This window comes from Eleutherodactylus coqui, chromosome 11 (genome assembly GCF_035609145.1).
Source record: "Eleutherodactylus coqui strain aEleCoq1 chromosome 11, aEleCoq1.hap1, whole genome shotgun sequence".
Lineage (NCBI taxonomy): Eukaryota > Metazoa > Chordata > Amphibia > Anura > Eleutherodactylidae > Eleutherodactylus > Eleutherodactylus coqui.
In genome coordinates, this window is record NC_089847.1 from 114,033,030 (window position 1) to 114,049,416 (window position 16,387).

At 48.6% G+C, this 16,387-nt stretch overlaps 1 protein-coding gene across 1 annotated transcript in view; it reads left to right on the forward strand.

The window, feature by feature from the left end:
• Positions 1–16,387, forward strand: part of SYT9 (synaptotagmin 9) — a 174,053-nt gene that overhangs the window by 149,765 nt on the left and 7,901 nt on the right. The window lies entirely within an intron of this gene.

Sequence of the window (16,387 nt, forward strand, 5' to 3'; positions counted from 1 at the left end):
AACCAAGATAAAAATTGGATTGGAAAGGGTTAATAAATCTGTCTAAACATTTAGGTCACGCCGCTCAAGCCGTGTCCACGTTCTTGACTTTTTGCAAGTGCTGAGCGACAATTGTTGGCAAGTTGTATAGAAAAAAAATGGTTATCATTTCATAGTAACATAGTATGTAAGGCTGTAAAAAGACATATGCTCATCTAGTTCAGCCTATTACCCCCCCCCCCCCCCCAATGTTGATCCAGAGGAAGGCAAAAAAAGCATTGAGAAAGAAGCCAATTATCCTCATTTAAAGGAAAAGAATTCCTTCCTGATTCCAATCTGGCAATCGGACTAATTCCCCAATCACCAACCCTACTGAAGTAATTAGTGACAATATCATAACTTCCACATTATTTTTTCCATATACCGCTCATTTCTCACCAAAATATCATCTAATTAGAAAACAATAGCAGATGTCAGTAGGTTTGCGACATCCTTTTTGATAAAATATCCCTTTAACCAGCAGTTATCAGCTGCCATGATCATGAAGCGGCTTTGACTGTTGGGGGAGCCCAGGGTGTCAATGCCGGTGTGGTGTGCCTTTGGGGTGCAGGGCAGCCCGCTGGTTTCAAATCTGGGGGCATTAATAGGTTGCAATCCTGCATGGTGCACTACATGAAGCATGACATCATTATAGACAACAGCTCCTTGCATTATAATTAGAGATGAGCGAACGTGTTCGCCCGAGCTTGATATTCGTGCGAATATTAGGGTGTTCGTGATGTTCGTTATTCGTAACGAACACCATGCGGTGTTCGGGTTACTTTCACTTCCTTCCCTGAGACGTTAGCGCGCTTTTCTGGCCAATTGAAAGACAGGGAAGGCATTACAACTTCCCCCTGTGACGTTCAAGCCCTATACCACCCCCCTGCAGTGAGTGGCTGGGAAGATCAGGTGTCCGCCGAACATAAAAGTCGGCCCCTCCCGCGGCTCGCCTCAGATGCCGTGTGAGTTAGATGAGGGACAGTGCTGTTTGTACCGGAGCTGCTGTAGGGAAAGAATTGGTAGTTAGTGTAGGCTTCAAGACCCCCAAAGGTCCTTATTAGGGCCACTGATAGCTGTGTGTTGGCTGCTGTTAGCAGTGGCAATTTTTTTTTTCTCAAAATCGCCTCTGCAGAGCGTTGCACCCGGCATTAGGGACAGAAGTGCTGCATAGGCAGGGAGAGTGTTAGGAGTGAGTGTAGCCTTCAAGAACCTCAACAGTCCTTTCTAGGGCCATATTTAACCGTGTGCAGTACTGTGCTGGCTGCTGTTAGCTGTGCTGCATTTTTTTTTACTTCTCAAAATCGCCTCTGCAGAGCATTGCACCCTCCATTGATACTGCAGGGAAAGAATTGTGTAGGCAGGGCCACAACACAGTTATTATTCATTGAATATACGCAGTGCGGCCTTTTTGTGCAAAAAAACTGAAAATAATTCTATTTGTCCTGCCTCTGTCCGTCCTAAGGGCGGTGGACACGTGTCGGCTGCGTGTGCAACCTTTAAAAATCAGACGCACCCAGCTACGGTTTACTGCTGGCTTCGCCATTTGCTTTCCTTAATTGGGAAAAAAAATACCTGCTCTGCCAGAGTTAATAACTCTGCTACCCTCACGTTCTGTGACACATTAGCAGGAAAACAGCACAGTTATTAAACTTAGATTATACATTCACTAGAGGCAGTGGGGCCTTTCGTTTTCAAAAAAGGGAAAAAATTATATTTGGCCTGCAGTCTTGCGCCAATTTATTAGCTGCCTGTGAAATCAAATCACTGATAATACCGCATGCTGAGGGGTAGGGGTAGGCCTAGAGGATGTGGACGCGGCCGAGGACGCGGAGGGCGAAGTCAGGGTGTGGGCACAGGCCGAGCTCCTGATCCAGGTGTGTCGCAGCCGACTGCTGCGCGATTAGGAGAGAGGCACGTTTCTGGCGTCCCCACATTCATCGCACAATTAATGGGTCCACGCGGGAGACGGTTATTAGAAAATGAGCAGTGTGAGCAGGTCCTGTCCTGGATGGCAGAAAGTGCTTCGAGCAACCTATCGTCAACCCGCAGTACTGCGCCGTCCACTGCTGCAAATCCGAATCCTCTGTCTGCTGCTCCTCCTTCCTCCCAGCCTCCTCACTCCACTACAATGACACCTGCTCAGGAGCGGGAACACTCCCAGGAACTGTTCTCGGGCCCCTGCTTAGATTGGGCAGCAGCGGTTCCTCTCCCACCAGAGGAGTTTATCGTCACTGATGCCCAACAATTCGAAAGTTCCCGGGGTCCGGGGGAAGAGGCTGGGGACTTCCGCCAACTGTCTCAACAACTTTCTGTGGGTGAGGAGGACGATGACGATCAGACACAGTTGTCTTGCAGTGAGGTAGTAGTAAGGGCAGTAAGTCCGAGGGAGCAGCGCACAGAGGATTCGGAGGAAGAGCAGCAGGACGATGAGGTGACTGACCCCACCTGGTGTGCAACGCTTACTCAGGAGGACAGGTCTTCAGAGGGGGAGTCAAGGGCATCAGCAGGGCAGGTTGCAAGAGGCAGTGCGGTGGCCAGGGGTAGAGGCAGGGCCAGACCGAATAATCCACCAAGTGTTTCCCAAAGCGCCCCCTCGCGCCATGCCACCCTGCAGAGGCCGAGGAGCTCTAAGGTCTGGCAGTTTTTCACAGAGACGCCTGACGACCGACGAACAGTGGTGTGCAACCTTTGTCGCGCAAAGCTCAGCCGGGGAGCCAACACCAACAGCCTCACCACCACCACCATGCGCAGACATATGATGGCCAAGCACCCCACAAGGTGGAACGAAGGACGTTCAGCGCCTCCGGTTTGCACCCCTGCCTCTCCCCCTGTTCCCCAACCTGCCACTGAGATGCAACCCCCCTCTCAGGACACAGGCACTACCGTCTCCTGGCCTGCACCCACACCCTCACCTCCGCTGTCCTCGGCCCCATCCAGCAGTGTAGTTCAGCGCACCGTCCAGCCGTCGCTTGCGCAACTGTTGGAGCGCAAGCGCAAGTACGCCGCCACGCACCCGCACGCTCAAACGTTAACCGTCCGCATAGCAAAATTCATCAGCCTTGAGATGCTGCCGTATAGGGTTGTGGAAACGGAGTCCTTCAAAAGTATCATGGAGGCGGCGGCCCCGCGCTACTCAGTTCCCAGTCGCCACTACTTTTCCCGATGTGCCGTCCCAGCCCTGCACGACCACGTCTCCCGCAACATTGTACGCGCCCTCACCAACGCGGTTACTGCCACAGTCCACTTAACTACGGACACGTGGACAAGCACAGGCGGGCAGGGCCACTACATCTCCCTGACGGCACATTGGGTGAATTTAGTGGAGGCTGGGACAGAGTCAGAGCCCGGGACCGCTCACGTCCTACCCACCCCCAGAATTGCGGGCCCCAGCTCGGTGGTGGTATCTGCGGAGGTGTATGCTTCCTCCACTAAAGCACCCTCCTCCTCCTCCTCCTCCTCCTCTGTCTCGCAATCAAGATGTGTTAGCAGCAGCATGTCGCCAGCAGTCGGTGTCGCGCGGTGTGGCAGCACAGCGGTGGGCAAGCGTCAGCAGGCCGTGCTGAAACTACTCAGCTTAGGCGATAAGAGGCACACAGCCCACGAACTGCTGCAGGGTCTGACACAGCAGACCGACAGCTGGCTTGCGCCGCTGAGCCTCCAACCGGGCATGGTCGTGTGTGACAACGGCCGTAACCTGGTGGCGGCTCTGCAGCTCGGCAGCCTCACGCACGTGCCATGCCTGGCCCACGTCTTTAATTTGGTGGTTCAGCGCTTTCTGAAAAGCTACCCACGCTTGTCAGACCTGCTCGTAAAGGCGCGCCGGCTCTGCGCACATTTCCGCAAGTCCCACACGGACGCTGCCACCCTGCGCACCCTGCAACATCACTTTAAGCTGCCAGTGCACCGACTGCTGTGCGACGTGCCCACACGGTGGAACTCTACGCTCCACATGTTGGCCAGGCTCTATGAACAGCGTAGAGCTATAGTCGAATACCAACTCCAACATGGGCGGCGCAGTGGGAGTCAGCCTTCTCAATTCCTTTCAGAAGAGTGGGCCTGGTTGGCAGACATCTGCCATGTCCTTGGTAATTTTGAGGAGTCTACCCAGGTGGTGAGCGGCGATGCTACAATCATTAGCGTCACCATTCCTCTGCTATGCATCTTGAGAAATTCTCTGCAAACCATAAAGGCAGCTGCTTTGCGCTCGGAAACAGAGCCGGGGGAAGACAGTATGCCGCTGGATAGTCAGAGCACCCACCTGTCTATTTCTCAGCGCGTACAGGAGGAGGAGGAGGAGCATGAGGAGGAGGGGGAAGAGACAGCTTTGCCCGCTGCTGACGGTACATCGGCTGATTGCCTGTCATCCTTTCAGCGTGTATGGCCTGAGGAGGAGGAGGAGGAGGAGGAGGATCCTGAAAGTGATCTTCCTAGTGAAGACAGCCATGTGTTGCGTACAGGTACCCTGGCACACATGGCTGACTTCATGTTAGGATGCCTTTCTCGTGACCCTCGCGTTGCACGCATTCTGGCCACGACGGATTACTGGGTGTACACACTGCTCGATCCACGGTATAAGGAGAACCTGCCCACTCTGATTCCCGAAGAGGAAAGGGGTTCGAGAGTGTTGCTATACCACAGGACCCTTGCGGACAAGCTGATGGTAAAATTCCCAGCCGACAGCGCTAGTGGCAGAAGGCGCAGTACCGAGGGCAAGGTAGCAGGGGAGGTGCGGAGATCGAGCAGCATGTACATCCCAGGCAGTGCAACAGTCTTTAAGGGCCTGGCCAGCTTTATGGCTCCCCACCAAGACTGTGTCACCGCTCCCCAGTCAAGGCTGAGTCGGCGGGAGCACTGTAAAAGGATGGTGAGGGAGTACGTAGCCGATCGCACGACCATCCTTGGTGACGCCTCTGCCCCCTACAACTACTGGGTGTCGAAGCTGGACACGTGGCCTGAACTAGCGCTGTATGCCCTGGAGGTGCTTGCTTGTCCTGCGGCTAGCGTCTTGTCGGAGAGGGTGTTTAGTGCGGCTGGGGGAATCATCACAGATAAGCGTACCCGCCTGTCAACCGACAGTGCCGACAGGCTAACACTCATCAAGATGAACAAAGGCTGGATTTCCCCAGACTTCTCTTCTCCACCAGCGGACAGCAGCGATACGTAAGCAATACGTATTATGCACCCGCGGATGGAAGCTACGTTCTCTCTCACCATCCAAAACGGGGACATTTCTGCTTCATCAATCTGTGTCTAATATTCCTCCTCCTCCTCCTGCTCCTCCTCCTGAAACCTCACGTAATCACGCTGAACGGGCAATTTTTCTTAGGGCCACAAGGCTCACTCAAATAATTTTTCTGAACAATTTTTATAAGTTTCAATGCGCTTAAAAGCGTTGGAACTTTAACTTGAACCAATTTTTCGTTACACTGGGCTGCCTCCAGGCCTAGTTACCACTTAAGCCACATTAACCAAAGCGATTAATGGGTTTCACCTGCCCTCTTGGCTAGCCATGGCCAATTTTTCTGATGTACATTAGTACTGTTGATACAGCAATTTTTGTGGGCCCTCGCCTACAGTGTAATCAAATTAATTTTTAGCTCACCTGCATTAAGCGCGACATTACTACCTCAGCTGTGTTGGGCAATGCAATGGGATATTTCTATGTACCGCCGGTGGCTTCCTGGCACCCACCCATGCTGTGGGTCCACAGGGAATTATAAATGCATCTGTTTCCACTTATAAAGAAACCCAGTCTGACTGGGGCATGCAGTGTGGGCCGAAACCCACCTGCATTAACCCTTTCCAGTCCACTGTGTGACCTGTGAAGACATTAGGGTTTAAGGCTGTACAGCTCCGTTGTTGGTAGACGTCCGTCGGGGTTCTCTTACTGTATATTGCCAGCCTCTCTGCTGTCGGAGCCTATCCTACGTGTCAGCTCATGCAGTACTGGCTTTAGCCAGCATATAGCGCCGTTGTATAACGGCAGAAAAAGAGTAAGCCCCCTAGGAAAACCATATACAAATTGGATTGGAAAGGGTTAAGCACGACATTACTACCTCAGCTGTGTTGGGCAATGCAATGGGATATTTCTGTGTACCTCCGGTGGGTTCCAGGGAGCCACCCATGCTGTAGGTGCACACGGAGTTTTTACTACATCTGTACACTTATAAAGAACCCCAGTCAGACTGGGGCATGCAGTGTGGGCCGAAGCCCACCTGCATTAAGCACGACATTACTACCTCAGCTGTGTTGGGCAATGCAATGGGATATTTCTGTGTACCGCCGGTGGCTTCCTGGCACCCACCCATGCTGTAGGTGCACACGGAGTTTTTACTACATCTGTACACTTATAAAGAACCCCAGTCAGACTGGGGCATGCAGTGTGGGCCGAAGCCCACCTGCATTAAGCATGACATTACTACCTCAGCTGTGTTGGGCAATGCAATGGGAAATTTCTGTGTACCGCCGGTGGGTTCCAGGGAGCCACCCATGCTGTGGGTCGACAGGGACTTCACAATAGGGAGTTGTACCTGCCTGTGTCTATGAATTAAAAAGCCCGGTCTGACTGGGGCATGCAGACACCTTGACAGAATGAATAGTGTGTGGCACATAGGTTCCCCATTGCTATGCCCACGTGTGCAGCTCCTGATGGCGGTGGCACAGGATTCTATTTCTCATTGCTTCTGTACAGCATTGTGGGCTATCGCTCCGCCACTGTTAAAGAGGGTCGCTGCCTAGCCGTGCCAACCTCTGCAGTGTGTGCCTGCGGTCCCTCGTCATGGCAGACGCACTTCTAAATAGACATGAGCGTGGTGTGGCATGAGGGCAGCTGAAGGCTGCCCAGGGACACTTTGGTGTGCGCTGTGGGGGGGAGGGGGGGCGGTTGGGCAGCATGTAACCCAGGAGAAGTGTCAGTGGAGTGTCATGCAGGCAGTGATTGTGCTTTGTTGGAGGTAGTGTGGTGCTTAGCAAAGGTATGCCATTGCTAATGAGGGCTTTTCAGAAGTAAAAGTTGTTGGGAGGGGGGGGGGGGCACTCTTGCCGGTATTGTGGCTTAATAGTGGGACCTGTGAACTTGAGATGCAGCCCAACATGTAGCCCCTCGCCTGCCCTATCCGTTGCTGTGTCGTTCCCATCACTTTCTTGAATTGCCCAGATTTTCACACATGAAAACCTTAGCGAGCATCGGCAAAATACAAAAATGCTCTGGTCGCCCATTGACTTCAATGGGGTTCGTTGTTCGAAACGAACCCTCGAACATCGCGGGAAGTTCGTTCCGAATAACGAACACCCGAACATTTTGGTGTTCGCTCATCTCTAATTATAATCTAAACACCAAAGTAGCAGGAGTGATGGGACATGAGTAGAGATGAGCGAACGTACTCGTTTAGGGCGATTTCACAATCGAGCACCGCTTTTTTCGAGTAACTGACTACTCGAGCGAAAAGATTCGGGGGGCGCCGGGGGTGAGCGGGGGTTGCAGAGGGGAGTGGGGAGGGAGAGAGAGCTCCCCCCTATTCCCCACTGCTCCCCCCCCCCCCCCGCTCCACCACGCCGCCCCACGGCGCCCCCCGAATCTTTTCGCCCGAGTAGTCAGTTACTCAAAAAAAGAGCTGCTCGATTGCGAAATCGCTCTAAACGAGTACGTTCGCTCATCTCTACACATGAGCCCTGAAGAGGCTGCTTGAGGGAATGAGACGAAGGCCTGGCTTAGATATATACATACAAGGTAAAGACAGCAAAACGAGTCTTTGCCCCGGTGAAGGAAGACCTGGGCAAAGACAGCTTTGACTGTAGGACACACTCTGGGATAGTGGGAACTAGAGCAGAAATTCTACCTATATTATAAAGTTCATTATTTTTCAATGTGGACAACTTTCAAGTGGTCTTCTTATTCTCAGTAAACACCTTTAAAAAGGACCTGTCATTGGATAAAGTTATGGCTCTGTTGCAGCAGCCCCCGCGGATGTTATCCCTGTCTTTTTTCCATACTCCCTTTGCTCTGACTAGCTCTTCTTAGGTGCGGCTCCCAATGCTGTCAATGCGTCAAGTGGGTCTTTACCACTCACTGTCAATGGATGACATCGGACTTAATTGACAATCCTATGTCATCTATTGATAGTGAGTGATGGAGACTGTCTACCTGACAAATTGACAGTGCTGGGAGTCAACCTAAGAAGAGCCCATCTGAGTGCAGGAAGGTGAGTATGAAAAAAAAACAGGAATGGCATTAGCAAGGCTGTGGCTGCACAGCTATTCATCCAGACCCACTGAATTTATCCAATGAGAAGTCCTCTTTAGTGCAAAACATGGGTAAGTGGTGGGAATGCTGTGTATGATCCTGATCAAGAAACCAATCATCTTGGTGTCGTCTTCCTGTTATGTGGCATCCCTTGGGTGACAACCACTAATGTAAAGCAGAGTCCCACATTTTTGGGAAATTGCGCTGAAATAGTTAGACAAGATATATGGTAGAATATTGACTTCAAGTTGATTTGACCTTAGAGATAACAAATCCAAGAATGTGTTATTCACATGAGCACAAGCAATATTTGATCCTCCAAGAGGTCTTCTCAAGCGACTATATACAAGTGTTAGGTAATTATAAGTAGTGTTCTCTAGTGCTGAGTGAACCGAAGCAGTTGCTCAAACCAGCCAAAGCAATTTTTTGAAAAGTTTGCTCTTCACTCGTTGTCTTATTAGCCATTCTAATTACATTAGTAAGCTTTAAATGTCCATATAATTGCTAATATATAGAGACTTGAAAATTTGCGTGGATAATGAGACCTCTGTCTATAAATACAGAACGCTTGCACAATTGAATTGCTGAAGAAAGACCTTTAGGAAGTTGAAACGTTGCTTGTGTTTGTTTGAATAGCAGATTTGCATTTTGTGACTTGGATATGGAGTGCTGCAATTTTTTTTTTACTTGTTTAGTCTATAAGGATTCCAAAGAAGCACAATGTTGACTGCTCTGCACCTTTCTACCTACAAACAGTAGGCATGGAACAAAGCTACAGCCGCTAGTGAAAGTACGATATTGGGCAATATAGAAAAATGTAAATAATGAAGAGGCCATAGCACTTGCCCAAGTACCAAGGCGTCTGCAAACAGCAGGCCCCCAAGGATCTAATATTAAAGAGCAGAGATGAGCGAGTACCCAAATGCTCGGGTCCGCGTTATTCGAGTCGAGCTTTTCGCAAAATTCGAGAGCTCTACTCGAGTAACGAACCCCATTGACTACAATAGGACACTCGAGCATTTTTGTATGTGGAACGCAGGGTCCAGAGCTTTTTTTTTCTTGGTTTCTCTCTCTCCCTCCCTCTCTCTCTCTCTCTCTCTCCCTCCCTCTCTCTCTCCCTCCCTCTCTCTCCCTCCCTCTCCCTCCCTCCCCCTCCCTCCCTCCCTCTGCCTTCCTCCCTTCCTCCCTCTCCCTCTCTCTCCCTCCCTCTCCCTCCCTCCTTCTCCCTCCCTCTCCCTCCCTCTCCCCCTCCCTTTCCCTCCCCCTCCCTTTCCCTCTCTCTCTCTCTCTCTCTCCCTTTCCGTATCTCTCTCTCTCCCTCTCTCTCTCTCTCTCTCTCTCTCTCTCTCTCTCCCTTCCCCTTCCCCTCCCTGCCAGACCAAAAACTTTCAAATGGCGTGCGCTGCGTCGTGGCAGGGAGGGGCCAAAACAGGCACGTCACAGCGGGGAGGAGCCAAAAGCTGGGGCGGGGTCGAACGCGATTTGATGCTCGTTCGAGTAACGAGCACCATCGAGTACGTTATTACTCGAATGAGCATCAAGCTCGCCAGAGTATGTTCGCTCAACTCTATTAAAGAGCTATCCTTAGGATAGGTCATCAATTTTTAAAACCAAGATAACCCCTTTAAGTGTGATACATGCGAGTAAATCGTAAAACACCTCCAACGCATTTCAGATTAACATAAATAAAAACAAAATCGAAGGTGTCGGAGCGTGAATCACTTTCACAGCCTCTGAATAGCTCCAGATTTTGTTTATTGAGCAGAACTGATAACAAGATCTGTCTCTGCGCTTTAACATATTCCCATCAGCTATTTTGGTACATCTTTACTTAGCCTTCATTCTCCTGAAAAGTAGACTCCAACTTTTTCCTTTGTGCCAAAGGTGGCCAGACAAGAGTCTAAAGTTGATCAAAATGGACGATTTCACTCAAAACGAAATTTGTAGGTTGACAATGAACCATGAATAAGCATTTTGGCTTAGCGACGACAGACTGGGATCATCTAGAAAGATGGCGTCATGTTTGAAAATGTCATCCAATAGTTGTTAGAAGTACAGTAATTCAATGTATCTGGTGCGGTTGGCCGCTGCATGAACAATCGTCCTGCGAAAGTATGTTCCATAATGAAAGATCGTTTCTTCTTGGCTCAGTGTCACTAAACATGCATGGCCAGTTTGAATGACTGTAGGGACTAAAATGTATAGCATATATCTGCATAATGATCATTGACCATATAATCGATTGTTCAGTAGGTGTTCAACTATCACCCTACTTCTGTTTAATGTCTATGGCCGCCCTAAAGAGCATCTGTCGGAACTTCTGATTCCAATATTGGTCTCAAAGATGAGAGAACAAGGAGTCCAGGAAGCTGTGTTTCATACTCACTGGGTGCCCTATTCCAAAGTTGGTGCGCACCAGCAGTTGATTCTTTCTGCATTCCCACAGCCTATAGTGATGAATGGGAGATGTGCTTAGAAAGCGTTAACCCTTTCCAATCCAATTTGTATCTTGGTTTTCCTAGGGGGCTTACTCTTTTTCTGCCGGTATACAACAGCGCTATATGCTGGCTAAAGCCAGTACTGCATGAGGTGACACATTGGATAGACTCCGACAGCAGAGAGGCTGGCAATATACAGTAAGAGAGCCCCAACGGATATCTTCCAACATCGGAGCTGTACAGCCTTAAATCATAATGTCTTCAGACGTCAGACAGTGGATTGGAAAGGGTTAAAGGGGTTGTCCCGCGGCAGCAAGTGGGTCTATACACTTCTGTATGGCCATATTAATGCACTTTGTAATGTACATTGTGCATTAATTATGAGCCATACAGAAGTTTTAAAAGTTATTCACTTACCTGTTCCGTTGCTGGCGTCCTCGTCTCCATGGTTGCCGTCTAATTTTCGCCGTCTAATGGCCAAATTAGCCGCGCTTGCGCAGTCCGGGTCTTCTGCTGTCTTCAATGGGGCCGCTCGTGCAGAATGCCGGCTCCGTGTAGCTCCGCCCCGTCACGTGCCGATTCCAGCCAATCAGGAGGCTGGAATCGGCAATGGACCGCACAGAAGCCCTGCGGTCCACAGAGAGAGAGGATCCCGGCGGCCATCTTCAGCAGGTGAGTATGAAGACGCCGGACCGCCGGGATTCGGGTAAGTACTACCCGGTTTGTTTTTTTAACCCCTGCATCGGGGGTTGTCTCGCGCCGAACGAGGGTGGGGGGGGGGGGGGTTTAAAAAAAAGAAAAAAAAACGTTTTGGCACGGGACAACCCCTTTAAGCTCCTAGCATGCGCCAACTTCACAGGGACTTGAACGGGAAAAGTGATCAGTATGAAACACAACCCCCTGGACTCCTTGTTCCCTCATCTTTGAGCCTCATAATGCAGTTTATGTGGTTCAGAGGTGATGACAGGTGCCCTTTAAACTTGCAAGAAAATGGATCAGATCAGTTAGTTTTTTAGTGCTAGTTTTCTGGCATACAAAAGTTGCAATTTTGGTATTTGCAATATTTAGCTTGATTGTGATAGCACTAAGTAGACAGTTATCTTATCCCATTAAAATGCTACACTTGTGGCCAAAATATTGGAAATTCTTGGGAAAAAAGTGCATTTTTGATATCTGATGGTTAATCAAAACTCCCAATTCTTTCTTATTAATACAATAAAGTTATATATTGTTGGAAAGATAATTTAATGTAGAATGAAATGCAGCAAACTTTATGAAGGAATGGTTCATAGCAGAACAGCAGTTATAGAAAAGAAAAGTGAAGCACATTGAGAAAAAACTAATACTTCTCAGCATGTTAGTTAATACTTAGTTGATAAACTTTTAGCCTTAAAGGGGTTCTGTCACTAAAAAAGAAAAATGCTCTACTCATCTATTCCTCCCCCATCAGTCTACGTACCAGATCTTCATCTCCCTTATCTTCTTCTGTCTCCTGCAGTCCAGGGGGTCACTTCAGCTCCAGCTGCCTGATTCTGCTCCTTCCTGTGAGGTTACATACATTAGGTTGGCAGTCTGACAATGTAGGTTATGTCACAGCTCACAGGCCAGCAGGAGGACTGCCTATCTTCTTCAGAGATTGCTCATGCGAGCTGTCTCTGAAATAGATTACAATTCCTTCCCAGGCAGTGAAGCTACAGCACAGGGATGTGACCTTCACTGACCCAGCAGGAAGGAGTTTGTGATAAGCAGCCTTCATAACAAGCTGGGCCCAGCCTGCAGTGAGCTGACCTGGGGCACTGGAGAAGCTCAACCAGGAGAAGATGTGATAAGGAGACAGACAGGGAAGGAATAGGTAAGTTTAGATAATTTTTTTTAATGACAAAACCCCTTTAATTACAGCCTTAGGGCGAGCACCCACTGGCGTTTTTTTACCTGCGTTTTGCGTTTTGCGTTTTGCGTTTTTCCTGCACAGGCATAGAGATAACATGTGTTCCTGTCCACTGGCGTTTTTTTTGCGTTGCGTTTGCGTTTTTAACATAGGAGCTGTCAGTTGCATATGTGTCCTTATTTTTCTCCATGGAAATTAATGGAAAAGCCGCGAAAACGCCGCGAAAACGCCGCGAAAAACGGGCGGAAAAACCGCGGGACACTCGGCGAAAACGCTGCGTTTTTTTCCCGCGGAAAACGCAAACGCCAGTGGGTGCTCGCCCTTAGAATGACTTGGAGTGCAAGAGGTTTTTTTAATTCTTCAAGTCTTATAATGGGAAACCAAGACTGTATTCTTGCTTCTATTAATTGCGCTTATTCCTTGGTTGCTTCTGATTAGTCGGCTCCACACATTTTCAATGGGGTTAAGATCAGGGCTATTTCCGGGCTGTTCTAGAAGTTTTATCCTGCATCCACTTTTGCACACAGCAGCAACATGATAAAGGAGCTGAACCCTGCTGAAGTATAGAGGCTTCGTTAGGCTGGAAAATATCACATACAGAAGGCTTCAGTTTGGGCTCAAGTATTTCATTTATGGATTTTCTGACATTTCCAGTCCCATTAATCACAGAAATTCTGCCCTCACTTTTTGCTGTCAGACATACCCCGATCATAACACTAATTGGGTGCTTGGGGGCAGCTAGAAAGCCACCAGGGTGCAAATCTTTTGCAATTCTTCTTTTTATATACTTTACACCATCACTACTGAATAGGGAGATTCTGGCCTCATCACTCCAGATGATTCTATTCCATTGGTCCTCTGTCCAAGTAACATCCGTTTTAGCCCATCTATGTTTGAGCGATACTGGAGCTCAATCTTTATTTGAGTGATTTACATGATTTTATGGAATTCTAGCACTTAGGACCAAATTCTTTCGGTCTCCACCAAATAGTCCTTGCATTCGACTTCATACCACATTGAGACGGTTCATTATATATAGACTCTGATGACTTTCTTCTGTTATCTAGACACAATCTTTTAAAGGACTGGGGTATTTCAGTCCCACCAGACACTTTTTAGGGGATTTTACCCATATAGTGGCCCTATTTTTTTTTCAAAATCAAAAACTTTCTTGCCATAAGCATCAACCAGTAATTGGATCCACTTAAAATATAACTTTTATTGAATTATACAAAGATTGCATATGGATATGAAAGTATTTAAAAGCCCAGTATATGCTGAAGACATATATATATATATATATATATATATATATATATATATATATTATATTGTGGCTTATTACTATCCACATTGTCAATGTTATCCCATATTAAGATAGCTGTGCATGTATTATTCAGCAGGTCAGCACTGGAGAGGATGATCAGATGGTCCAAAAATAATAAAAGTGGCGTGCGTTCTCCATAGAGGCCAATAACAACAAATAAATTCTTCTAGCTGGAGGTGCAGGGAAGCTTGCAGGGCACTGTCTATATGATGTGATCTGATCGTCAGAACCTGACACACCATCCTCCAGCATTTAACATGGAGGGAAACTGCATGACTGTCTAGCTATGTTCTGAGTAATAGCAATGCCCCAAGGGGTTAATAGCATGGGATAACAATGCCTGCAGTCTAATACTGATATTAGAAGATGACACAGAGCGCTTTCAAGAGAAGGAAGAAGCTGTTAAAAACCACTTTTGCCTTCTCCTCCGGGGTTTTGGCTGTCACTGACAGCCGAGTACCCGTTCTACTCCTGTTACATTGCAGGAACAGGAGCCTTAATCCTGCATTGTATTTTTACTATCGGCACAGAGTGTTAAGGCAGCTGAAATGCAATCCTAAGCTTTGCTCATGACCTGAAGGTTGTGGGTACAATCTCTGCATGGTTCAGGTAGCCAGCTCAAGATTGACTCAGCCTTCCATCCTTCTGAGGTCGGTAAAATGAGCACCCAGCTTGCTGGGGAGTAATAAATATATTACCTGAAAGCGCTGCGGAATAAGGCCGGCTGTCCACGGGTATTACAATATACCGTTGCGTACTGCCGCCGTGGGAGAATATTTTGTCACAGCGATTTTCATTATGATAGGTTAATCGCAGAAAAGCGCTGCAAATTGCGGCATGCCATGATTTTTATATGCGAGCGGAAAATCACCACAAAAAAATCACGTAACTGAAGCCAGTGTCACGGCTGAAAAAAAGGGCTCGGTCACATGGGCGTTTTACGCTCAAAAAGAGCGCTGCCTGCTATCCTCTGCCACAGCTGTGGCACAGGAGAACGATGTTCTCCCATTGAATTCAATAGAGCCGTCAATACAGCCTCGGCCTCTTCTGGCCAGGATCATGCCGAACAATGTAGGCGACATGATGATATCATTGTGTCACCTCTGTTGCCGAGAAGGCACCAGGCGGCGTAGCAGAAATTACTCGGCTTCCTACAATGTCGCTGACATAGTCAATTTTATCCTCGTCTTTAAGACGAGAATTCAATTGATTTTAATGAAAGGCAACTGGATTGATCCCCTTGAGTGAGCCTACCAAGTACTGTAGGCTTTGGCACCTGATTTACCCAATGTAGACAGCAGACCAGTTTTTTAGGTTCCTCTAAATTAGCAAGTGGCTGTAGCCCACCCTAAAAATGGGTCCTTGGCACTACCATCATGCCCATATGGTCAAGCCACCCCTGAATGAGCCCAATATGATAATAATAATAATAAACTTTATTTGTATAGCGCCAACATATTCCGCAGCGCTTCCATAGACAGGGGGATACAGAAAGACAAAAATACAAACATTACAGAACCACGGTTACATAGTAATCAATTGATGGAAACAATAGGGGTGCGGGTCCTGCTCCAACGAGCTTACATACTACAAGTAATGGGGTGATACAGAAGGTAAAGGGGCTGGCAGTGTGCACGGTATGGCGAGGTGGAGAGTGAGGGGTGATATACACATACAATGGTCAGACATTTAGCCGTGTGACGGCAGAAACAGTATGACTGCAGGAGCGGTTTATGATGGCTAGCAGGGATTGCAGTCAGTAGGTCAGGGAGCATGTTATCAGGCGGAGTACAGAGGGGTTTGTTTAGGGAATGCGGTATGCCTCCCTGAAGAGGTGCGTTTTTAGAGCACGCCTGAAGTTCTGCGAGGCCTGGATTGCTCGGGTAGCCTTTGGTAGTGCGTTCCAGAGGACCGGTGTTGCTCTGGAGAAGTCTTAGAGGCGGGAATGAGAAGTTCGAATTAAAGGGGTGCTCAGTGTGGTTTCGTTAGCAGAGCGGAGAGCCCGGGCTGGTTGATGGATTGAGATGAGGGAGGCGATATAGGGTGGCGCTGCACTGTGGAGGGCTTTGTGGATAAAGGTGGCGAGTTTAAATTGAATTCTGTATTTAACGGGCAGCCAGTGCAATGACCGGCACAGGGCAGAGGAGTCCGAGTAGCGGCTGGACAGGAAGATGAGCCTGGCTGCCGCATTCAGGATGGATTGGAGAGGGTAGAGTCTGGAGCAGGGGAGGCCGATCAGCAACGAGTTGCAATAATCGAGCCGGGAGTGGATGAGGGCAACAGTAAGCGTGTTTAGCGTGTCCACAGTGAGAAAAGAGCGGATTCTTGCGATGTTCTTGAGGTGCAGCTGATATGTTCGGGCCATAGATTGGATGTAGGGGGTAAAAGAGAGATCAGAATCAAATATGACTCCAAGGCAGCGGGCATGTTGTCTAGGAGTTATGGTGGCACCACACACTGAGATGGAGATG